The sequence below is a fragment of the Culex pipiens genome, chromosome 2 (genome assembly GCF_016801865.2).
Source record: "Culex pipiens pallens isolate TS chromosome 2, TS_CPP_V2, whole genome shotgun sequence".
NCBI classification, from domain to species: domain Eukaryota; kingdom Metazoa; phylum Arthropoda; class Insecta; order Diptera; family Culicidae; genus Culex; species Culex pipiens.
The window spans coordinates 58262477-58289320 of NC_068938.1; the positions used below are offsets into that span (position 1 = coordinate 58262477).

At 37.0% G+C, this 26844-nt stretch overlaps 1 protein-coding gene across 2 annotated transcripts in view; it reads right to left on the bottom strand.

The window, feature by feature from the left end:
* LOC120430152 (uncharacterized) overlaps positions 1 to 24347 on the bottom strand; it is a 323078-nt gene extending 298731 nt beyond the window's left edge. For both annotated transcript variants that reach the window (XM_052708333.1, XM_052708332.1), the window contains exon 1: positions 24138 to 24347. The gene's annotated coding sequence lies outside the window, so the exon portion shown is untranslated. The remainder of the gene's footprint in view (positions 1 to 24137) is intronic.
* Between the last annotated feature and the right edge of the window lie 2497 nt (positions 24348 to 26844).

Consider the following 26844-nt stretch of genomic DNA (forward strand, 5'->3'; position numbering starts at 1 on the left):
TCATTGGGGATATGAATGCTCGGTTTGGGAGGGAGGAAATGTATCGGCCGACAATAGGCCCAGAAAGCCTGCACTCGGTCACGAACGACAACGGCCAACGCTGCATTGACTTTGCAGCCTCCCGTGGAATGGTGGTCAGGAGCACCTACTTTCCTCGCAAGGACATCCACAAAGCCACTTGGACATCACCTGACCAACGGACGAAAACGCAAATCGACCACGTCCTGATCGACGGCCGATTCTTCTCGGACGTAACGCACGTGCGCACCTTTCGCGGTGCGAATATTGACTCGGACCACTACCTAGTTGGAGTTGACATGCGCTCAAAGCTGTCGACGGTGTTCAACCAACGCCGAAGCCGGCGGGCCCCTCCGTTCAACACCGCATGTCTGCAGAACGGGGAAGTGGCCCACAGTTAAACGCAGCAGCTGGAAGCGAATCTGCCAGGTGAGGAGGAACTTGGCGCAGCCTCGCTCGAAGATGGTTGGAGCCGTATTCGCTCAGCCATCGGCAGTGCAGCGGAAGCCACACTGGGTAGTGCGATCCGAGTCAGTCGGAATGATTGGTACGACGACGAGTGCCAACGGATTACCGCTGAGAAGAAAGCAGCTTACGACAGGAAGCTGCACAAGGCGACGAGAGGGAACGTGGAACGATACAGGCAGGCTCGGAATCGGCAGGTCGCGGTCTTCAAGCTCAAGAAGCGCCAGCAGGAAGACCGGGATTGCGCAGAAATGGAGCAGCTATTCCGAGCTAACGAGTCGCGAAAGTTTTACGAGAAGGTGAACCGGTCCCGCAAAGGCTTCGTGCCGCGAGCCGATGTGTGCAGGGACAACGAGGGAAACCTGATCGTGAACAAAAGCGAGGTGTTGGACAGGTGGAAGCAGTACTTCAACGAGCACCTCAACGGCGATGAAGCGGACGGAGACGGCGTTGGAGTCAACATTGGAGCGCCCGCAGCTGATGAACAGTTCCCGGCGCCTGATCTACACGGAGAAAAAAGAGTTCCCAAAATCGTGAACAAGCGTTCATGAAAATGGAAACCTCGAACAAAGTGTTCAAATCCCATGGTACGATTTTGAAAAACGGTGAAGAGGGAGATCAGGAAGCTGAAGAACAACAGAGCTGCTGGCAAGGATCGTTTACCCGGTGAGCTCTTCAAATATGGAGGAGAGAAACTGGCGAGGGCGCTTCACTGTGTGATCTCCAAGATCTGGGAGGAGGAGAAGCTACCGGAGGAGTGGATGGATGGTGTCGTGTGCCCCATCTACAAAAAGGGCGATAAGCTGGACTGCGGCAACTACCGCGGCATCACGCTTATCAACGCGGCCTACAAAATCCTCTCCCAGATCCTCTGCCGTCAGCTGTCACCCCATGCAAGGAGGTTCGTGGGGCCCTACCAAGCGGGCTTCACTGGCGCGCGCGCCACCACGGACCAAATATTTTGTCTCCGACAGATCCTCGAGAAATGTCGTGAGTAAAACGTGCCCACACATCACATCTTCATCGATTTCAAGGCGGCCTATGATACAGTCGACCGCGAGCAGCTATGGCAGATTATGCACGAGAACGGGTTTCCGGCTAAACTGACTCGACTGATCAAGGCTACCTTGGATGGTGTGATGTGTCACGTGCGTGTTTCGGGGGATTTAGCGGAACCCTTCGGATCACGCCGAGGGCTGCGGCAAGGTGATGGCTTATCCTGTGCGCTGTTCAACATCGTTCTTGAGGGCATCATTCGAAGAGCGGGCATTGACACGAGTGGCACGATCATGAACAGGTCCTACCAGCTGCTTGCTTTTGCCGATGACATCGACATTGTGGCAAGAAACCTGGAGACGGTGAAGGATGTCTACACCCGACTGAAGGTACAAGCAAGGCGTGTAGGACTTGGCATGAATACGACGAAGACGAAGTACATGAGAGGAAGGGGTTCGAAGGACGTTGGCCCCCCATGTCTCACCCCTCTAGCTGTGGATGATGATGAGCTGGAGGAGGTGAGCGAGTTCGTGTACTTGGGATCGCTGGTAACCGCCGACAACGACACCAGCAAAGAGATCCGGACTCGTATTTTTGCCGGGAATCGTGCGTACTTCGGATTACGGAAGACTCTCACATCAGATCGAGTGCAACGCCGCACGAAGCTGACGATGTACAAAACACTGATTAGACCGGTAGTCCTCTATGGCCACGAGACCTGGACGATGCGGCAGGAGGACGAACGTGCCCTTGGAGTTTTCGAACGGAAGGTGCTACGAACGATCTACGGTGGAGTGCAGGTGTCTGACGGAGTGTGGCGACGACGCATGAACCACGAACTGCACGCGTTTCTTGAAGAACCGACCATCGCCACCCAGGCGAAGATCGGGAGGCTCAGGTGGGCCGGCCATGTCGCCCGAATGGACGAGAGCCAGCCTGTCAGACTGCTTTTTGACCGCGCTGAACCAGCTGGCGGAACAGGCAGAAGAGCAGGGAAACCGCGCGCACGGTGGGGAGATCAAGTGAATGGTGATATCCGGAAGATCTGTAACCTGGGAAATTGGAGAGTAGCAGCTCAAGATCGAGAAAGATGGAAGCGTCTTCTTGCTACAGCACGCGTACCTGGTGCGCTATGCTGATTGGTATGGTATGTATATTTCACGGCAAAATCGCAATTCCGCGGCTTAAACATAGGAAATTTATATAACAATTTCACGATAGTTTTAAAACAGCTCGAAATAAACTTAAAAATTTGTACTTTTTGTATAATTTTAAACAAAGAAGTGTCAAAAATGTTAGTAGTAGTGCAAGATACAAAATAGAACCCCCTTTCACATATTGTTTATTTGTAAAGAAATGTATTGATATAATTTTGGAAAATTTTGAAGAATTTCCGTCAGTTGAATTTATGGTACAGCTATTTTTATTTTATTCAGATTAAAAAAAATAATATTTGCTCAAGTATCTTGAGAATACAAAACACAGCACATCCTAAACGTCATATTCATCAAAAGAAGAATCACTAACATAAGTTTAATAAAAATTTGTTTGCTTTCTAATTTCCAACAAAACACAAATTTCATTATTTTAGCATTCGAACAGCAAAGCCCAAAAAACAGAATGGGGACCATACACAAACCACGTGGACACTTTTATTTTGGCAAAATCCCCCCCCCCCCCCCCCCCCCCGTTCCATCACCTCGTGGACAATTGTCCATACAAAAAAAAATTTTTTTTGTATGGAGCGTGGACAATCACCTTACCCCTCCGCCCCCCCCAAAAATGTCCACGTGGTTTATGGATGATCCCATGGTAACTTAAACCCACTGGTTCTTGGCCATAACTCAACAAATTGAGACAATTCATTTTTCCAATGATTCGCAAAGATGAAAACTTCTCTTCAATGATGACCGAGATCCAGTGAGTTGGAGTTACCGTGTAAGTTTGACATAATTTGAAGATTCCAGTCTAATAAAGTTTGGGCAAAACTTTATAAATACTAGTTCTTTACATTGATTGATAATTCCATTAAATCATAATACATAGCAAAATTTTTGGTAATTTTTACTACCACATGTATTGTATTCAAATCCAACTCTATAAAAAACATAGTTTATAGCCAAATGCATGGACAACCCATTATACAAAAACAATGTGTAAGAATAAACTTCTATTATTATGAAAAAGCAATCACTTTGTTTCATTTCATATCTCCAAACTACATAATCAGCAAAAAAGCAATCCTCAACAAGTTTCACAATTAATCACCCATCGCCCGTTTATCTGCGTGAAGCCTGTCCCTTTGACACTCATACGACCCCGAGTCACATTCGCCAGAATCGCTTTCCTCCACCCCAGACAGTGTATTTGGTTCGAATTGAATTTATTGAGTAGGTCGACCCAAAAACCCTGTCAAACTAGCACGAATAGAAATGATCCCGGGACGTCTTTTCTCCCCATTGTCCCGCCGATCCACTAGAAATTGAGGAAGACAAAAATATCACGTAGTTCAAGGACGACCCCCACAAATCGCTTGTCAACGGAGGGTCGACTTTCGTCGGGGAGATGCCACCGAAGCGAACGGAGAAGGCGATAAAAAGTTACTTCTTCCCCGAAACGGGGGCCAGGGACTGTGTTCGTTTTAAGTTGTGTGATGAAAGACAAGGTGGGGGTGGTGGGGGATAAGAGGGAGAAAATGGAGTTACCCCCCAAGAAAACCAGATAAGCCACGCAGTGGCACCAGCGGTCGCGCTGGTTGGGTTCTGATGGCAAATGGAGTCCAAAAATCTGGGGAGTCTTTTTTGTTGCAATTTTGTCTTTTAAGATTTAAATTTAATGTTGGCGGTTTTTTAAATGGAATTTTTTTTTTTTTATATTCAAAGTTTATATGTAAGGGACTGTTCAAATGTTACGTCCGCATTTAATTTTTGAATTTAATGAACTCACAATAAATTCCACTTAACAAATAATTTTGTTTGATTCAATTTTAATTTTCCTGATATTTCTTCACCAACCTAAATTTTTGAGAATATTTACAACTCGCCAAATATTTGAATCCTAATTTTCTCTATTTGAAATGCAATTAAAGATTTTATATACATTTTTAATTTGTAAAAAGTAAAAATGTATGCAATTTCAAGTTGGATTTATAGTTTCCAAAATGTTTTCCAGCTCTTTCTTATTTTATATTTGTATGAAATTTAGTTTTAAAAGTTTGTATAGATATTTTTAAGGACGAACCAATCATGTAATTTTTGGACATACGGAATAGAGTGAAAAAATCAGAATAAAAAGTGAAAATCTTCAACACTGTTAAAATGCAAATCGAATAAACTTATTTTTAAAACTAATGTTGATCCCAAAACTTAAAAGGTTAAATTCCGAGGAAATTTATCCAATTTTTGATTTCACCCCACATCATTCTTGTTTTCTCTTTCTTGTTTTATATTTTCCAAACTTTGTCCGATCCCAAGCCCCGTTAAGCCTCCACCAAATTGAACTGATATGCTTTGGGAGTTGTGAACCAACTCGGAAGCCAGCCCCCGTGGAAGCTGCTGTGATGTGATGCATCGGTTTTTTTCTTCTTCCTTTCCGGTGAAAGCCAAAAGCAACTCCAAAAGCCGAAAGCTCTCGAGAAAATCTTCCAAAATCCATGCCCGGTGAATGTGGGTGTGTGAGCGCGTGTCTTCAAGCCTGACTGGCGACAGATGGAGGATGAAAGCGCTTTTCCTTCCAGCAGTCACACACACACACAAACGTACACACGACGATCCCACAGAGGGGGTAAAACCAGCAAACAAACAGCAAAGAGCTCACCAGCACAACACACCAGAAGCAACAATGAAAAGGACCAAGAATAAGAAGCAAGTTGAGATCGTTGTCGAACACTCGCGTGTATGAGTGTGAGTCAGTGTCAATGTGTATGTGTGAGGATCAAACGAACCGACACACGGTGCCTTTCGAGCCTGTCAGCGATGTGGATTTAAAGTGGATTATTGCTTGAAAGATTTTCCACGAGGAGAGACCCTACACGTGTGCTGCTGCCGGATTAAGGGAGCGAGTTGAGAGATTGAGTTTTGCGAGCGTAGGCACGCTCGAGCTTTTATGGGTTTTCGTTTCGCGAACGATTAAGTCACTTTCCGATGATTGATAGAAAGGCAGCCTCGGCAGGGCTGGTCTCGGGGGAGGCAGACAGCAGCTCAAGTGGAAAATCTGCACTTTTGGCATTGCTTGGGTGAACAGACAGTTTTTTGGAGATTGATTTGTGATATGATGTAATTTGTGACTGATCGATTTTTTTCTGAAATTTCAAATGCAAAAAAATAATAAGCAAGATTTCGCACAATTGTTATAATTCTTTTTTTTTCATCTTATTTTTTTTTTAATCATTTTTTATCACACGCGAATACTTCTTCAAAACTGAATAGAGTGTAGACAAATTCTCCAAAATTTAGAATTTTTGCGATTTTGTTTATATTTTATGGTAATGAAATTGGCTCATATCAGTCCAATTTGAATGGTTGGTTATAGCCATTTTGGCCGCCACCTTGGATTCGAAAATTCTAAAGAGCAATTCCAGCTCCAATCAGTATTTTTTTTTTTTGAACTTTTGTACCCGACCCTCTCCGATTTCAATGAAACTTTGTAGACATGTTATCCTAGGCCTATATATGCCATTTTTGTGTATATGGAGCCAATTGTACTCGAAAATGACATTTGAGAAGGGCGTAAGTTATTTAGATATTTTTGTATTCTGTAATTTAAAAATGACTGTATCTCGAGACCGTTGCATCGTACCAAAAAGTGGTCAAAGACAAACTTGTAGGATTGGACGGGCTTTCTTAAAAAAATACGAAAAACGAAGCTGACTGTATAGCTGTCGGCTACCATTTCTAGTACCAACCACTAGTGTCTTCCTTTTTATCTACAAGTACTTCGCCGCCCTGGGCTCCTAAGTGTATAAAAGTATGGCATGGAGCGACGGCGCCGAATACCCATATTTACAAAAAGAATTTTAGAGCGCCCGCCGCGGGATTTGAACCGGCGACCTCTGGATTGTGAGTCCAGTGCGCGGTCCGATTGATCCACACGGGCGAGACAAAAAAAAATACACTGAATGAAAAATACACGCCACGTCTATGGGATTTTTGAATTTTTATGTTTAAAAGTTTAATTTTAAGGTGATGTCACGATTTTTTTCGTTCAAAATTTTTGAAGAAATAGCCTAAGATGTTACAAAAAGACTCACGAAAAATGCAGGATGGTATGTCTCTCCTAAAAAAATACAAAAATCATTTACTAAAACTGTTTTTTTGAAAAGTGGTCTAAACGTCAAAATTTTCAAAAACCGATAGTGGGAATTGATTCTCCAGACAATTTTACATAAAAGTCTTCATATTGACCATTGTCCTAACTCCAATCCTTGCAAAGTTACAGCGTCAAAGGCAAACTTATAGGAAATTGGATGAGTTTTCCGGTAAAAATATTTACGAGGCTGAAAAATCAAGTCTGTCATATAGAAAATGCCAAAAAACATAAAAAAGCTGTTTTTTCAACATTTGTATTTTTAAAACCGCTGTAACTTCGCAAGGATTGGACTTAGGATAATGGTCAATATGGAGACTTTTATGTAAAATTGTCTGGAGAATCGATTCCCACTATCGTTTTTTTTTTAAATTTTGACGTTTAGACCACTTTTCAAAAAAACAGTTTTAGTAAATAATTTTTGTATTTTTTTTAGGAGAGACAGGCTATTTCCTCAAATATTTTGAACGAAAAAAATCGTGACTTCACCTTAAAATTTCACTTTTAAACTTAAAAATCAAATCTCAAAGAAATGAAGTGCATTTTTCTTTCAGTGTATTTTTTTCAGAAAGCCCGTCCAATTTCCTACAAGTTTGTCTTTGACCACTTTTGGATGCGATGCAACGGCTTCGAGATAGAGCAATATTTAAATTACGAAATACGAAAATATTTAAATAACTTACGCCCTTATCAAATGTCATTTTCGAGTGCAATTGGCACCATATACACAAAAATGGCTTATAAAGGCCTAGGATAACATGTCTACAAAGTTTCATTGAAATCGGAGAGGGTCGGGTACAAAAGTACCAGAAAAATTACTTACTTGAGATGGAATTGCTCTAAATCACTTTAGAGAAGTTTAGGGATCATACTTAAGCTCGAAATTCAAAAATAAGACAACAAAAAAAAATGTTGATTCGATTATCTGAAGTGAAATTTCGCCAACGCCTTCGGATAACCTAGTCTGGACTGTATTTTCGAAAAAAAAACTAAAAATTTCACATTATGGGTATCAAACGATCGTGATATTTTCATACATTTCGATAGTAATTATGTTTTTTTGTGAAATATTAAAAAATTTCTGAAAACTACGTATTTTCAAAAAAAAAATACTAAAAATTTAAGTATTTTACAATATGATTATCAAATGATTGGGATTTTTCATACATTTCGAAAGCAATTATACTTTTTTTTGTCAAATACTAGAAATTTTCACAATACTACGTATTGTTGTTGTTTTTTTTCAAAATGGCTATAAAATGATTGGGACTTTTTTAAACTTAAATTATAAGTATTTTTTTAAACACATAATTTTGTGAATTTTTTACCATTTTCAAAAATTCGTGTAATAGTTTTTGAAATGTATCAAAAAATCTCGAACATTTGATACCCATATTGTAAAAAACTTAAATTTTCTGTATTTTTTTCGAAAAAAACGTTGTTTTGTGAAAGTTTTGAGTATATCACAAAAATATTATTACTTTCGAAATGTATGAAAAAAATCCCGATCATTAGATACTCGTATTGTAAAAACTGAAATTTTGATATATTTGTCAAAAATACGTAGTTTTGAGAAAATTTGGGTATTTTCACAAATATGTGACAACACTTTCGAAATGTATGAAAAATCATGTAAAAATCTGAAATTTTTAGTATTTTTCCGCAAATACGCAGGTTTGTGAAAATTTTTAGTATTTTCAAAAAATGTGTGTAATTACTTTCGAAATGTATAAAAAATCCCGATCATTAGAACAGCAGAAACAATGATTTTTATTATTATTACGAGAAACATAGCATTTTCAAAATAGAGGAAAATACATATATATGGTCAAAAAAAACTATTAATATCACATTTTCAAAAAGTTTGATGAAATTTTACAGAAATTTGAGTACTACTTTTTTCACTTTTATAAGTAATTTGTAGCTCGAAACCGAGAAGTGCTAAAAATTTGGTTTTAAAGTGACTACAGTGTAAAATTTGACGCCCATCATCAAATCGATGCAATTAGAATTCTGAAAAAAAGTATTTTCCATAAGAAAAAGTTAAAAAATAAATTTAAAAAATAATTTTAATGAAAATTTAATGTACTTTATGCAACATTTTTTATTTTGAATTCGTGTTTGGATCGGATTTTTTGCTGTGAAGAAAAAAAAACAGATTCTGTCGCTTATCAAAAAAGAATGTTTTTTTTTCCGGTAAAACAAACCTCTCATTTTAACAAAGCACTAGCCACAAAATCGTTTAGAAGCGTAATTCTTCTGCAAAATTGGCTGAATTTTCTGAAAACAAAATGACTTTCAAAAGCATCATCGACGTTTTAAGTTGAAATTTGCTGAAAAATATATGTTTTTCGAATGCTAAAAAATTAACAAGGTCGTGAAAATCAATTGCAACGGCATCGTCTCGGTTTTTTTCACTATCATTTTCCAGATATTTCAAGATCATCATTTTGACAAATTTCTTAGCATTTTTAATTCTACTTATTTAAATGAATAAAACAAGTCGAAAAGAACTGTTCACAGCATTTTTTTTTCAGTTAACCCACCGGAGGTCGCGTACGTTTACTTTGTACACAGTTTGTAAGGGCACTTGTAAGAAAGGCGAAAACACGCGACTTCCCGAAGGTTAAATATGTTTTTTCGTCAATTAAAAACATATTTTCTTTTCACAGCAATAAATACCATAGAAATCCATTCAAATACAACACCACCCATTATTTCCATTGATCCCTTCAATCAAAAGCCACACCACACAGCACCGCTCTTTGACGATGGTTCCTTAACAATTTCCCAGGCCTTTCAAACCGTCTGTGCACATTATGCTTTCAATCCCCGGGTTCAGGTTCTGCGAGTTATTCAAACTTATAATTTACAGAGGAAAAAAAAATCCCTTCCCGCCAAGGCATTCCGACGCAGTCGTGCATGGCAAGAAAAGAGTGGGGGAAGAAAAGTTGTCAAAAGGGTTAAGAACTCCACTGGAGAGAGCGAGGAAAAAAACCAGCTTCGTTACGACGTCAGAAACAGTGGTGGTTCAGCCTGGTCATAATAAACAACATGCAGGCATGGCACAAGGGAGGGAGTTATAACAACAATTTTCCCTACGCGAAACGCTGGAAAAGTCGGAAGAGAAGGAAGGTGGAAAAGTGCCACCCAAGCATCATCATCACCGACGACGACGACGACGGTTGGTTCCGCCTGGTGGCAACGATTGAAACGTTGATGAAGTCCTTCCAGTCAGCAGTCACGACGCCGTGGCTTGGTGGCGGCGGCAGCGGTTCTTACGTAGTGAAATGTGATGCCAGATTGCACACACAGTGACACTCGGTGGCCAGAATGAGTCGTGGTTGTGAGTAGGTTAACCCTCTGGTAACCAGTTGTTACAGTGTACAGGGAATGATTTTAAAGACTTTGTTTTAACAATATATTCTACATCTTTTGTATTATTTATTACTTCCTTCTATATTTTGAATTTTGAAAATACCAATATACCTGGTAGTTTTTCATTTATTTTCAGTCATATTTTGAAGCTATTTATTACACCGCACAACAAAAAATGTCTAAACAAAAAAAAAAAACAATGCTGTTCAATTCAACATGAATGAAAGGCTCGTTAATAAAGACAACTTAAAAAAATAATTCCACGAATACAGTTGAATGTTCTTATGATGAATGTTTAGCTTTTGATTGGTATACAATGCAATCTGTAAATTTAATGAATAAAAAACGCCCTTTATAAATGTAAGTCTAATTCAAAAAATTGAAAATATTGTTTTCAAAAATATCAGAAAATGTCACGAATGTTTCATTTTTTAACATTGAAAATCAGACCATTACTTTTCAAAGAAATCAGAAAATGGAGGGTTGATTGGGTTGGACTTAGAACACTCCAATTTCCCTGTTTCTTTTACTTTAAACCGCTGTATCTCAACAACCAGAGGACCAATCTTCAATGCCTCTAAGACAATTTTATAGGAAATTTTCTGAACTTTTCAAAATAATATTTTCAGAAATGGTCACTCTTGGTTACCCTAGTAACATTTTAGGTTTTAAGTAGGCCATAAAAGCCTATTTAGGCTGTATGAGAGTTTTCAGAACCATGATAAAACCTGAAAGTTTAAAAATGTTACTAGGGTACTACATTAAAAAAACGAAAAACTGCAAATATTTCACTGAAATCGAACTTTTGGTGGCTATATCTTGAAAACAAGGCACTTTGTCAAAATAGGGGAAGGTGAGGCAAGACGACCATATGGGGCAAGAGGAACAATCACTCGTACGGCCGTAATTTTTACAATTTTGATAATTTCCATAATGAGGAATTGTTGCTAGCAATGCAATTAGCTGATTCTACTACCACATAACCGCCAAAACGACGTAAACGCCACGGGGCATAGATTTAATGAAGTTTTTTTCAAAACCTTTGTTTTCTTATAATATTTGGAAAGTACAAAATAAGGCTTAGAGTTTGTTTTAAGGCTCATTTGATCGTAATGCTATTTTTCCTAGATCAGATGCACCTATTACAAAGTATGATTTAACTTTTGGTTATTTTTGTTGAGAACTTTTAAAAAATCTTGTTCAGGTGGGGCAAGTGTACCATATGGACTTTTAGTATGGAAAAAATTACGAATTGCTGCAACAACATATTTTTTGGGGAAATAAATACATGAAAGTACTTAAAAACTGATAAACAATTGTTAAAAAAAAATTGTCCATGCAAAATATAGTGATATTATGAAAATTTACTATTTATCATCTAAGTAATATTTTTTTTTCGTAAAAACGATAAATTTTTTAGTAAAATGTTATTATTTAATCTGAAAATGGAAGAAACCTTTCAAATACATTCTAATCTGATGTATCTAAGTGATAACAGTTCAAATGTTAGCAAATTAACATGTTTTTTATGCATTGTTCCTCTTGCCCCAACGGGTAGTTCGTCTTGCCCCACTTGTTGAGTAGAACGTACGGAAAATCAAAAAATTTAAAATCAATTTTTTACGTTAAAAAACAGGATTTTTTTTAAAACTTGTTCTAACAAAGTCTTAGTCAAGACCTAGAATAAGATGATTGTAATAAAATCCGACAGATTTTTTAACTTTTTAATGGGTTATAACGAGCATTTCCTTAGCTTGTTACACTTGCCCCACTTTCCCCTAACTGTACTTTTAGATTGCAAATTCAAATTTACATAACAAAATTAGGTTAAAAAATGTTATTTATGAAAAAAAGTCATAACTTAAGGGCAACATTTTTGACCATACTTCACTATGTCTTAACAGTTGTGGGTTTTGGTCCTCTAAAACAAATAAAAAATCTCGAAAATAAAAAATATAAATTTTGGGAAACAAAGTTTTTGAAAAAAATAAAAATAAAGAAATAGGCAGTTTTTTTTTCATGTGCCTGAACAGTAGCCTGTCCCATTTTGAGGTCATGTCGAGGAATTTCAGGTGCTCACTTCTTAAATGATAGATTATGATGTTAGGAACAATGTTTTCTTAGACAAGAAAAAATAATAAAATACTTTCTCGCACCCCCTAGTCGATTTACTGAAAAAAGTCACTTTTTTGAACAAATTTTCTAAAATCGCTTGGAATCAATACAAAAACTGTTTCGATCAGGTGTGTATTATCTTCAAACGATAGGTTTTTGTCCATAGATTAAGATGCACTATCAATATTGGACCAACATTTAAGTTTTTGGACTCTCCCAGGCGGATTTGTGTCGAAAAAATCGCATTTTTTCGAAACTTTTTTCAGAAATGTTCATTTAATTTAGGGTAGCCTATTTTTCCCAGTAAAACCAATGCATGCAGCTTGTAGGAAATTTCATGGCGAACATTTTTCCCTCTGAGATAATCCAATTTCGACACTCCAGAGCCGAGATATTTGAGTTTTAGTGAGGAAAAAAGTGCCAATTTTCAAAATTTCTCAGAATTCAGAAGCAAGGCCTACTAATTACACGATGTAGCAAGCATATGTCTCAAAGGTCAGGGTATGCTTTTTTATAGTAATTTTGGCCGCTGAATCCGAATCTGAAATCAAATTTCGTGTAAACAGTGATGTTTTGGAGCTACACCCTTTTGGAATGTTATTTGCGTGTTTAAGAGGCAGTTTTTGTAAATATTGCTCGGTTTGTTCTAGAGGTCGTAACTTTCAGCGTTTGTTTGTCTATACATGAGATGAACTCATGCCAAATATGAGCCCTCTACGACAAAGGGAAGTGGGGTAAAACGGGCATTGAAGTTTGAATTTTCCGAGGATTTCGAATATGACAAAAGTGAGACTAAAAAGTACCGCTATGGATGCCTACAGGGCAATAACTAACGTTGTAAAATGTTTGTTATAGAAAAATCGAAAAACTATGAGAAAACTGCGATTGGCCAAAAAGTTATTACCGTAGGCTTATAGTCCATGAAATTCCCTAACTTTAGAACTAAAAGAGTATGGGTGTTGCTGGCTGTTGCAAAAAGATATTGAGGTTTAATTCAAATTCAAATTCGGTTTTATTGGTGAATAATCAGATACAATAAGTTCTTTTGAGGTACAAAACAGAGTTTTGGAGTTCCTTTCAGCTGTGTGTTACATCATAATCCATTTTGGAACAGTTATTGCTTGTAAATAAAGGTGTTGCCAAGAGTAAGAAAAATTAAGAAAAAAAAACTTACTAAACTTGCTAGGAAAAGGGGATAGAAATAGAGAAAGCTTAAAACTAGATCACAGTTTCCTTATCCTTTATAGATGTGCTTAATCATTAATTCCCCGAGGGCTAGAAATTGCTCCGCCTTGTTACGGCAGCTCCGAAACCGCGTCATCATCTCCCCCGCGAGAGCAAAGAACTCCGGCAGGGTAAAGAGATCTTCCCCGGTCACTTCTTGCTGGGCCGCATTGCCGCTGCCGGCAGCGACCACGCTGGCAAACGATCGCCCCCAGCCAGGAGGGAACGCTGAGTTGTCCGCTGGAACCGTTCGCTGGCCAGCTGCAGGAACGGCTGCACTCGTACTTCGCTGAGGAGGGTGGGACGCTGCTGCTTTCTTCTTCCTCTTTTCCTGCTCCTCGAGGTAGGACTTGCGCGCGACGCATCCGCGGTAATTACCGGTATGGTTACCGCCGCAGTTCGCGCACTTTACGCGCGGCTTGGTTTGTTCTGCGTTTTCCCCCAAGTCCGCCTTTCGTGGCAGTGCGCACACCTCCGAGAGGTGTGACTCACCGCACTTCACGCAGCGGGGCTGGAGGTTGCAGTTCCGCGAGCCGTGGCCGAATTTCTGGCAACGGTGACATTGCGCTGCGTCCGTCGGATTTTTGGAGTAAAACCGCCAGTTTACCCAAAAACCGTCCAACGCCTTAGTCCGCCGCAGGTCTTGAATTTTGACGGTGCCGCGGTCGAAGTACAACAGGTACAGGGTGTGTGTACCTGTTACTGTTGTCTTCCGCGAGAGGACTTTTATGTCACGCGGCGTTATTCCGACACCCGAGAGGTGCTCCTTGAGGACGGAGATCGGGCGGTCTTGATACCCCTGCAAGACGACCTTAACAGCTGTCTTCTGCACGGGGTCGAATGTGTAGAACTTGAAGCTTTTACGCTTCAATTTCTCCACAACCAGGTCGAAGTTCTTTTGGTCAAACGTGAACACTTGCACTGACGATTTACCTATTTTGAGGCAGTACACGAGGCCTTCCAGCTGCTCGTCAACATCGTCCGCCAACGTGTCCAAAACGAAAATTGGTGGTGGTCGTCGTTCCTTTGGAGTAATTACTTTTTTTGGCGAAATCACTTTCTTCCGTGCACGACCATGGTCGTCGTCGTCGTCGGTAGTGCTACCGTCGGTGTTGTTGTAGCTGCTTTCCTCGTCACTCAGTCTCGCGAACTTGTTACTAGTGGGAATGTTGGCGGATATTGAAGCGCCATCGGTCGACAGATTGCCGGAAGTAGCTGAACGGAGCCTTATAGGGCTGCGGCCCTTGACACGGTAATTAGGGTGTAATAACTTGGGGTCAAATCCTTTGGCGCACACACTCCCCGGCGCGATGGCGGACGACGCGGCGTTGGTTTGTTTACCTTTTTGCACACGGCCGGTAGACGAACTTCGCGGGTTTTTCGAGGCCGCACTCGAACTGCCACGGCCACGGCCGGCCCTTGGCATGCTGTTGGAGCAAACTCGCGGCTAATCACGGTAAATTACGGCGAAAAATTTCGAAAAAAACGATGGAGCACTGAGCACTTGACTGCTGCTTGCACTCGTGCGTACACGGAGGTGATATTGAGGTTTAAAAAAAACATTTTTAACAGTAATTTGCAAAAGCTATGAGAAAATGTTAAACCAATCCTGGATGTCTATGGCTCATTTTGAAGTGCTTCAAAAGACCTTTCGAATGCATCTAAGAGAGTTGGAATTGATGAAGTTTTACTAAAATGCGAGCAATTTTAGGATTTTTTATGTTTTTTGGACCTCAAACTTCAATGCCCGTTTTACCCCACTTCCCTTTGTCGTAGAGGGCTCATATTCGGCATGAGTTTGATCTCATGTATAGACAAACAAACACTGAAAGTTCATCCAAATCGGAGCACCTCGATACGACCTCTAGAACAAACCGAGCAATATTTACAAAAACTGCCTCTTAAACACGCAAATAACATTCCAAAAGAGTGTAGCTCCAAAACATCACTGTTTACACGAAATTTGATTTCAGATTCGGATTCAGCGGCCAAAATTACTATAAAAAAGCATACCCTGACCTTTGAGACATATGCTTGCTACATCGTGTAATTAGTAGGCCTTGCTTCTGAATTCTGAGAAATTTTGAAAATTGGCACTTTTTTCCTCACTAAAACTCAAATATCTCGGCTCTGGAGTGTCGAAATTGGATTATCTCAGAGGGAAAAATGTTCGCCATGAAATTTCCTACAAGCTGCATGCATTGGTTTCACTGGGAAAAATAGGCTACCCTAAATTAAATGAACATTTCTGAAAAAAGTTTCGAAAAAATGCGATTTTTTCGACACAAATCCGCCTGGGAGAGTCCAAAAACTTAAATTTTGGTCCAATATTGATAGTGCATCTTAATCTATGGACAAAAACCTATCGTTTGAAGATAATACACACCTGATCGAAACAGTTTTTGTATTGATTCCAAGCGATTTTAGAAAATTTGTTCAAAAAAGTGACTTTTTTCAGTAAATCGACTAGGGGGTGCGAGAAAGTATTTTATTATTTTTTCTTGTCTAAGAAAACATTGTTCCTAACATCATAATCTATCATTTAAGAAGTGAGCACCTGAAATTCCTCGACATGACCTCAAAATGGGACAGGCTACTGAACAGTCCTCATGAATACCCAAGGATTTCCAGCAAGGCTTCAGCCTATTAAATAATTAACAATTGCATGGTAACTCGGTAATCAATAAATTGGTGTATAATGTATGGTAATTTGAACTATTTAGAGTAATTAATAAAAGTTATTATTGAATAATTAAAGTAATTTAAATTGTTGAAAATTGTAATTTGATAAACGAATCATTTTATTATATTTATTATACACTGACAAAAGCACAGTTTTCAAGTGATAGCCATTTAAAAGTATATTTCAATAAAAATGAGATTTTTCATGATCTCCGAAAATTGACAAACAATCCTTAAAAATATTTTGGAGAGCTGAGATAATTTCCTGAAAATTTTTGATAAGGCCTTGCATTAAAGGAAACGACAAACAAAAATCATTAATAAGCATTCAAAATTAGCATTTAATTTTCGAAATGTCGATGCTATGCAAACAAATTTGAAACAAAGTTAAAAATTAAACATGTTGATAATTTATTAAGATTTGAATACAATATTAAAATCAATACATACTTTTAGAAAACTTCTTCAAACACAGTTTTAAACCTCAAATTTTGACATATTTTTTATTGTTTAAGTCGGCAGTTAGATTTAGCTTATATCCAGAAACAGGAATCAAAATAAGCGTTATATCGCAATTTTTCATCTGCATTTTTTTTCCTCACCTAAATTAGACTATTTATTAAGTTTTGGATGAAACTTTGTCTTTTCTTCTCTTATGTAAAAAAACGGAATAAATCCCATTTTTTATTTTTTTATTTTCACTAAAAGTATTTATAATAAAAAAAAGATGTTTGTTAAAAAAACGAAAATACTATTATTTTATTATTATTGGTATATGATGCGATAAACATCACGTTTTCAGTAAAATGTAAAAACCATGGCACATAATTCAAGGTTTTCTTTTCGTACCCTTAAATGTGTCCTCACCTTTCAACTCACGATATCTCGGAAGCTTTAGGTTCGATTTTCAATGTAATAACATTTGGCGTCATCCATAAAGTATGTCACGCTCTAGGGGGGAGGGGGGGTCTGAGCAAGTGTGACATTGCATGTTATAAGTATAGGAAAAGCGTGACAAAGGGGGGGAGGGGGGTAAATTTTGGCTGATTTTGGCGTGACGTACTTTATGGATGAAGCCATTTGTAGTAAATATTACATAATCTATGTTTGTACAATAACATCAAACAAGCACAATATAGAATTTCAAACACAAATTATTACTTCCAGTCCTTCTCTTGATAATCAGGGTTTTTTTGTTACTTAATTTTGTCCCGCCCGTGTGGATCAATTGGACCGCGCACTGGACTCACAATCCAGAGGTTGCTGGTTCGAATCCCACGGCGGGCGCTCTAAAATTCGATGTGTAAATATGGGTATCCGGCGCCGTCGCTCCGTGCCGTACTCAAACACTTAGGAGCCCAGGGCGGCGAAGTCCTTGTAGTTAAAAGGAAGACACTAGTGGTTGGTACTAGCAATGGTGGCCGACAGCTATAAAGTCAACTTCGTTTTCATTTTTAAAAGAATTATCCGGTGAACAATATTGAAACAATTTCATTTCAATACTTTGTTTAGAGCCAGAAAAAGAAATATTCCAATTTGTTTAATATTAAACAATATTTTTTGTTGAAGTATTTATGTTATTACAGTAATTAAGTAGTTCAAGCCATTAATTATTTTAACAAAGTAATTACAGTAATTACAGATTTTTAGAATATTTACGTACTATTTTTATATGGACAGCTGTCAAAATTGTATGGAGACCAGTCTTCCCGAAACGCACTGATGGAGGCTTACGCAAAATGGCTTCGTTAATTATAGAAAAGGTCTCACAAGTTTTGAGCCAAATAAAACAAATCTAATAAAATCCATTTCCGGTTTTGGTAGAGATTTGCTCATTAATCCACTTATGATAGACTAGCTTAACATAACGAAAGGCAGTAAGAATTAGTCTAAAAATTGCAGTGATTTGAATATTGTCAAACTACCGACAATGAAAGAAAATCTGACTTTTCCAATTTGTTAAAAAGGAATTGAGATTCTGGATCCAAATTTAAGTTTTATGATGTTTGGAAATTAATACAAAAACAAAAAAAAATAATTTGTTCATTAAATCAGTAAATTTCTCCCTCCAGACTCACTGTGCCTATAGTCAAGTGCTCCTGGCTGAAGGAGTGTTCACTGTCGCGCGAGTTGGGCCTGCTGAACAGGCAACCACGCTTACCCATAACATGAGCGATGATACTATAAAAAAGAGGACGCCAAGCCGCGCCGGTATATGAGAAAGGATAAAAAAATGCCAACACCGTCAGAAATATGGAAGGAGAAAACGCAGACGCCAGCAGCTCATTCGTCCTCGTTGGCGTCCTTTTCTCAGCCCCAGAAGCACCTCCAGACCCGGTTTGGCTTGGCTTCTTGACTGGCTTGCATCCTGTCTGATGTGGTGGTGACGGTGGCGGGAATAATGGCATGTCAGCATTCATTTATGGTGTATTCGATTGCCACCACCTCCCGGCTGTTCGGAAGGGATGAGTACAGATTTTGTGGCCTCAGGACACTCTTGAAGGATGGAAAGGCTTCAGAAAAGCAAGCATTTCTTCTCATATTTTTGGTCTGTTTTGTCTACAGGGACAAAACATTGTTTTTTTTTTATCAGGGACAAAAAGGAGTGCTTGTTTTATTAGATTTGACAAGATCATACAAAACTAATTTGGCCTTGATTTGTTTTAAAATTGTTCAATCTACTATTCTCTTCAACAATCCAGCTGGCGTGTCAGCTCAATCACAGGAAAGAGCGCATAATATTTCCGATTGGTTCGCGTCATCGATCTGCACTGATTGGCCTCTCGCAACAAAGGACCCAACGCTCTATATTGTCCCCTCGTGACAAAGAGTGGCCCAAGCCCGCCGGGGGCAAAACTAGCCCCCGTCTGGTTCTGTGCACTTCAATCACATCGATGATGCGTAACAGAGGAAAGAAACGGGAAATGCTTTCACATCTGGGTAAGGGAGGAAAAAATGAGCTGTCATTATTGAATCCTTTGTAAAGTTACGCAAAGGGAATATATTACGGCGCTTGTATAGAGATGGATATTGTTGCGAGAGAAACCTTGTTTGAGGATATCTTTCTGGAAAATCAGACGATGATGGATTCAAGTTACATAATCATTACCGCGGTTCACTGATGTATGGAAAAGACAAAGGGTTTAATTTCAAACGTATCAAACGAAACTTTAATGTACTGTGACCCTAGAAGCTAGCCTGAAAATTGGAGCTCATTAGGTTCCCAGGCAGACGGCAATAACAAAATTCATGCCATTTCAATAACAAATGTTGTTAAAATAACAGAAAGTGTTATGGAATCTTAATGAAAAATCAGTGTTTGCATAAGGGTTTAATAACAGTTTATTTTATCGTAACAAAATTTGTTATTGGTCTGATATTGGTTGAAAGCCAAAACAACTTTGGAATAACATTTTTTGTTATGGAAGAATAACTCTAAATGTTATTGGGATGATCGGATTAGTTGTTAAAATAACAAAAATTAATAACAAAGATTTGTTCGAAGAATAACTAAAAATGTTATTAGTCTGTTATTACAATAACAATTCAATAACAAAAAATCTTATTATAAATAACATAAAGTGTTATTGGCCTTGTATGTTCAAATATAAAAAAAAAATATTCCCAAGTTTTTTCCGTCTGCTCGGGTTAAAGTTTAGTTGCTCCAGTTTTGATCAGAAAACCCTATCAAATTTTCCAATTCTTAATTTTTTTTAAATAAGTTTTAATCTGAAGAACAACTTTGTAGAACATCACAAAGCGCTAGGAATTGGTCTCGAAAAGATACATAATATTCTTTGGAGTTCACTTTTTTCGGCAAAATTTCAAAACATGCTCAAAAAAATAACCTGTATCAATTCCTAACGTTTTGCGATTTTCTACAAAGTTGTTCCTTGGATCAAAACCTTTAAGAAAATCTCAAAACGAGAAAATTTTATAAGGTCGAGGAAAACTTTCTAGAAGAAAAGTTAAAAAGCATAAAATAAATCATTTAAATTAATTAATTGATTGATTGACTTCATTCTAACTTCAGATCAAACCTGGAGCAACTAAACCTTAACCAAATAAGACCAAATTTTCAGGATACACAGTAAAGAATTGTGAATATTTTGAAGGTGTAATTTTGGAAAGTTGAATATTACCTCTTTTATGAGGTAATTTTACCTCAATTTAGACTGAAAAAGTGACATTACACCAGAAAAGTGGTAGAATTACACATATTCAGAGGTGAAATTACTCATTTTTTCTGACATAAAAGATGATTTTTTTACTGTGTAGCTTCTGGGAAGTGCATGAAAATTCCGGTTGATGCGTTCGAAATTAAACACTTGTATCCGAAAGCCAACACTTGTATCCGTATTGTCTTTGTATCCGTAAGCCATGAAATTATCTTCTTTTCCAGATATTGATTTAACCTTGGCCATCCAGATTGTTCGCAATCTTTATTGTTATCGTATGCACCAGACAGATCTTTATTAAGTTACGACGTTTGTCAAAGAAGCTTCTGGGAAACGAGATTTTTCGCACAAATTTCCCGGGTACTGAGAATTCATTATTAAACATCATGACAATTTCCAGGTTGATTGAACTATCGAAAGTGGCTCTGATTAATAAAATTATTTTTATGTTGTTGTTGTTTATTTTATTAACGTGACTTTAACCTAGAGAGGTCATTCGTCACTTTATTTTTATGCAACGGCTGAATTTATGGTCGAAATAAATGCAAGCAGCAATTTTAACTAAATAACTTGATATATTATCATAAAACAAGAAAATTTATTTTATCACCAATGTTAAGCTCAAGGTTAACCTTATATTTTGCCACGAATCTTTTCATATCGAGCGAGATTTTGGCAATTTTTTTGAACCATTCTAAATAAAATATTTAAAAATTGGGGTTCACAATCTTTGAGAGGATTTTGAAGAAGGAAGCGTGACAAAACAATAAATACAATTTGCCTTGAAATATTTTTTCTGTAATTTAGGTGACTCTCAGCATTATAATTTTCAGTTAAAAATACACATCAAAATTCAATAAGAATTGATACTTTGAATACCGTAATCTGGGGTGAAACGGTACACATGAGTCGAATTGGGACAGCTGTTTTAGCCTTGTTACTGTACAATATTTGAATATTTTAGATTAGTTTCGGATAGAACAGACACAGACCATCTAAAATAGAGCATCGTTTTCCAAATGTTAAGCTTTTAAGTGCTCTAAAAACTGCTGTCCCTATATAGACTGTAGTCCCGATTCGCCCCAGATGACGGTACAAACTTATCACCGTTTCATCAAATTCAAACAAAAGAGCTAAATCACATTTAAAAAAAAATATTTTGTGAGAATTCCCGGTATCACGAGTTATTTTTGAAATGGTCATCAAACAATTTCTTAAGTATTGACAGTTTTTAAATCATAAACTTAGTTGATTACAATTAACAAGTGATAATCTAGAGTACAATCTTACCAGAGAAATCAGTTTAAGTATTTTTGTAAGCATTTGAGGCTTGGTTTGGTGTGTTGCTTGTACTTATAACAGGCAGTCGAAATAACATAAGGTCGAATAGAAAAAAAGTCGAAGAGGACAAAGGGTCGATCGACAAAACATCGAAAGGACGAAAGAAAAACAAACAATAGTAATAATATTTTTTTTTGTGAATTTTGAAACATAGAATACAAGTTTTCAAAAATGTGTAGATGTTATCTGACCTCTTAAATATACATTTTTTATTTATTGTTGTTTGTGAATTCCTCTAATCTTTGAATCGTGAGCAGTTCTTACAAATAAAATGTTTGAGAGAATTTGCATTTGCTGATTATTTTTTGTAATAATATTGTGAGACATCTAAGTCCTTCAAACGTGAGCTGAACTTTAAAATAAAGACTTCCAAGAATGATTTTGAGTTCTTTTTTTTGCGCGAATAAACAAAATCAATTTAACCAAATCAAGTTCTGCATAGTTTTAGAATCGTCCCGATTAATTGAGTTATGCCCAAGAAGCAGCGAGATGAATTTACCGTCCCAACTTTTTGGGAGGCTTCCCTAGCAGACGGAAATAACTTGGGAATAACATTTTTTGATATTTGACAATACTTAACCAATAACATTCCATGTTATTTATAACAAGATTTGTTATTCATCGTTATGATTTTTTGTTATTGGATTGTTATTGTAATAACAGACTAATAACATTTTTAGTTATTCTTGGAACAAATCTTTGTTATTATTTTTTATTATGGCTTCAAAATTATAATTTTTTTTCATTGTCTTTAAGAAAAACACTTTTTGTTTTTTTTTATTTTCAATAAAATTCGTTAATTTTAATCAAAAAGTTATTCAAAATGGGCATAACGTGAAAAACCTGGCAAAATCAGTCAATATCTGAAACAGAGAAGGGTGAATCTTTATTCTGGCTGACACTTGAAAAACCTTGCTTTCCCAGATTTATCTGGCAACCTGGCAACCCTGCACACCTTCATAATAGAAAGCCGAAAGAGTAGCTCTACCAAAATCAAATGGTAGAATAAACCTCTCGGTGGTTGGCCTTGACTTTGAATTTACAAAAACAAGAGCAGAGCATGCAATGTAAACAATAACAAACACGTTTTTTTTTCAGTATTCAAATTGAGGAAATGTTCTAAAACTTTACCCGAAGAAAGTATGGTCCCATCTTTTTCCTGGTGCTACAGTGTGCTCAAAACTGGTCTGAAATTAAAAAAAAACACGTTTCCTTGTTCATCAATTAATGAAATATCAAGTTCAAAAATGCATTAAATTGTCTATCCACAATCAATAAATTTAACCAACATCAATTAAACCCTTATTTTGCGAATTCTTTTTGATAAACAAATGCTTTACTCTCAGACAAAAATACCACAGCAACTAATATCAATCAAAATTTGAATGCAATGAAAATTGCAAACCACACGTGACAATTCCACGCAAAATTAGCATTCGAATACCACATCAATTACCCACCTCCCGATTGGTGTTGATGGTTTTGCAATTTGGCAATGTTACACCGCCCAAAACATACCTTTTCAAGTCCGCAACTTTTGTGGCCAGTTGGGCGGCGCGATATGTCCATCACTTCCGTTCACCAGCCCAGGGCAGCTGCGAACTCAATTACTGAGCCTTCCACGAGCTGATTTCCAACCTTATGGACGCGTGACTCTGACACACACACACATACACTAATTGAATTTCAATTGCTGATTGGTTAGAAATTCCACGCGGTCACCCGTGGTAACATAATTATCACACGCACACCTGGCCATCCCGCTCGAGTGCCACGTGGGGTCACCACGTGTAAACTCTGCATAATCCGGTTTGGGAAACTTTGTCTTCTTCAAGGGTTGACTTGTTGATTTTGACGGCATAGGTTAGTGTTAAATTTAATCATAACAAGCCGAGTTTGGTCTCCCTGCTGAATACAAATCCATTTCCAGAACGGAAGAAGTGTTGTTTTTTTTCAAAGCCTTCCTGTTATCTTTTCATTTCCACTTGTTATTGGCACAAACAAACGCCCCCACCAACCGCGCACGTGGCGATCATATTTTATTCATTACCCAAAACCGAAAAGTTAGGAGTCGCCCCAACAACAAACAAACACTTTCCCCCTCCCTGCTCACCGTAAAACATACAACAGAAAGCTTTTCATCCACTGTGTGCTTGGAAAAACTTTTCACCTCACCACAACCCCTCCCACACTCAGCGACCCAGTTTTCCCCTCCACCCATTCAGCACTCACAATTGGTATTCCGCGTGAATGTTTGTTGATTTTGTCACTGTCACACTGCCTCACCACCACCACCGCCACCGGGAATGATGACCGTGGGAAATTCAGGGGAAAAAAAACACTCCGACAAAACCATCACCCCCTTTACCTCCCCCGTCAAAAACAAAAGACCAATCTAAGAGAGCAGAGAAAAAAAAACCAGAAACTTGTAGGCACCTGTCCATCAACGGCTTTGCCGTCCGGAACTAGCTTTTCCTCTCGCTGACGACCATCAATGGGTGCTGTCAAAGCTTGATCCCTGCAGCCGTTTTTTCTCCCGATTTTCACCTCCAGCAAACAAAAAAATCAACTCGCGACGATCGCAAAATTTCGAAAGCTTTCCTCCCCGAACCTGTCGAATCGCGAACCACTCGCAGAGGCGTTTCTCCACTGACTGACGGGGCCGGACAGGGAAACAACAGATTCGCCTCGCAGCATCCGCGCCCGAAGTGGTCCTCGGGAAAAAACGGCTCACGTGGGAAAGCTTCGCGCGAGCAACGGGGGGGGGCTCTCTGTTTGGTACGGTGATGGAGAGAGAACTTTGAGAGAAGAGAAAAGGGGAGAGATATAAATTTGGAGAGAAGGACGAGCGGGAGAAAAACGTGGTGCAGGTTGGGAAAAATGAGTGAGAAGGCTGATAAGTGGTGAGGTGGTGAGATGAAATATTATTCGAAAACATCTCAAACTTATGATCCACATTGTGAAGAATCCATCTCCTGAGCGTAGCAGAAGGTTTATATTGTGAAACGTGAATGCGTTTTGAGAGACTCACGACTAAGGCTACCAACTGTTCAGATTTGTTTACAGGCTGGATTTTTGTACGTATTTTTTTGTTTGATACGATTTTTTAAGTATCTAACATTACTATCAATTATCCTTTTTAAGTTCCTTAAAAAAAAACAAACTTATCCAGTAAAACATCCAACAGCTTAAGAAAGCTTGTAAAAACCTGTGCAAATTTGATTTCACATATTTTCTCGTATAATCACTCAGAGCGATATTACGCGTAAAATTTGACAATTCGTGAACTTCAAATCGTTTAACAATTGAAAAAAATATAAAGGTCATAAGCATAAAATCGAAAATTTAAAGCTGTGGATACCACTCAGTTTATTCTTTTTATGTCCTAGTTCCATTTATTCCTAAATAATTTTAACAATTTAACAATTTTGCCCTTGGGTCAAATTGAGTTGGTAGCCTTACTTATGAAACAGCATTTATTCGGAGAAAGAAATAATGTATGGTGTTGGCAAAAATTTCTATCGCTACAGTTTAAGCTATCAGAAACGCTTTTTTAAAAAATGATAATACTTGGAAAAAAATAAAAATTAACATCAAAAACAAAATTAATTTAAAATAAATAATTTCACCTATTTTTCTTTCTTCATTTGCAGCTTTTTTTCCAAAAATTACAATGACCTGTAAAATTCATTAAAAATAAAACAAAAACAAAAACAAAAACAAAAACAAAAACAAAAACAAAAACAAAAACAAAAACAAAAACAAAAACAAAAACAAAAACAAAAACAAAAACAAAAACAAAAACAAAAACAAAAACAAAAACAAAAACAAAAACAAAAACAAAAACAAAAACAAAAACAAAAACAAAAACAAAAACAAAAACAAAAACAAAAACAAAAACAAAAACAAAAACAAAAACAAAAACAAAAACAAAAACAAAAACAAAAACAAAAACAAAAACAAAAACAAAAACAAAAACAAAAACAAAAACAAAAACAAAAACAAAAACAAAAACAAAAACAAAAACAAAAACAAAAACAAAAACAAAAACAAAAACAAAAACAAAAACAAAAACAAAAACAAAAACAAAAACAAAAACAAAAACAAAAACAAAAACAAAAACAAAAACAAAAACAAAAACAAAAACAAAAACAAAAACAAAAACAAAAACAAAAACAAAAACAAAAACAAAAACAAAAACAAAAACAAAAACAAAAACAAAAACAAAAACAAAAACAAAAACAAAAACAAAAACAAAAACAAAAACAAAAACAAAAACAAAAACAAAAACAAAAACAAAAACAAAAACAAAAACAAAAACAAAAACAAAAACAAAAACAAAAACAAAAACAAAAACAAAAACAAAAACAAAAACAAAAACAAAAACAAAAACAAAAACAAAAACAAAAACAAAAACAAAAACAAAAACAAAAACAAAAACAAAAACAAAAACAAAAACAAAAACAAAAACAAAAACAAAAACAAAAACAAAAACAAAAACAAAAACAAAAACAAAAACAAAAACAAAAACAAAAACAAAAACAAAAACAAAAACAAAAACAAAAACAAAAACAAAAACAAAAACAAAAACAAAAACAAAAACAAAAACAAAAACAAAAACAAAAACAAAAACAAAAACAAAAACAAAAACAAAAACAAAAACAAAAACAAAAACAAAAACAAAAACAAAAACAAAAACAAAAACAAAAACAAAAACAAAAACAAAAACAAAAACAAAAACAAAAACACCAAGTCTTCGGCAAAGTAGTAGATATTGTTGAGGACTATTGAGAAAAAATAGGTACACGGAAGAAAAAAATTGCAAATTTTTTAATCAACATTTTTTCCACAAAACCTAAATTTCCCAAAATACGTATTTTTTGATTTTCGAGATTTTTTGATATGTTTTAGGGGACAAAAATCCGCAACTTTTGAGCCATAGAGAAACATAGTCAAAAAATCTGCCGCCGAGTTATACATTTTTGAAAAAAATAGTGATTTTTGGAAAAAAATCGAAATTTTATACCAAAAAAATTTACCTCAACTTTTTTTATGTAAAATTGAATTTGCAATCGAAAAGTACTTTACAGATTTTTTTAATGGGCGTTATATTTAATGTTCGGCCCTTTTAAAATGTCAGTCT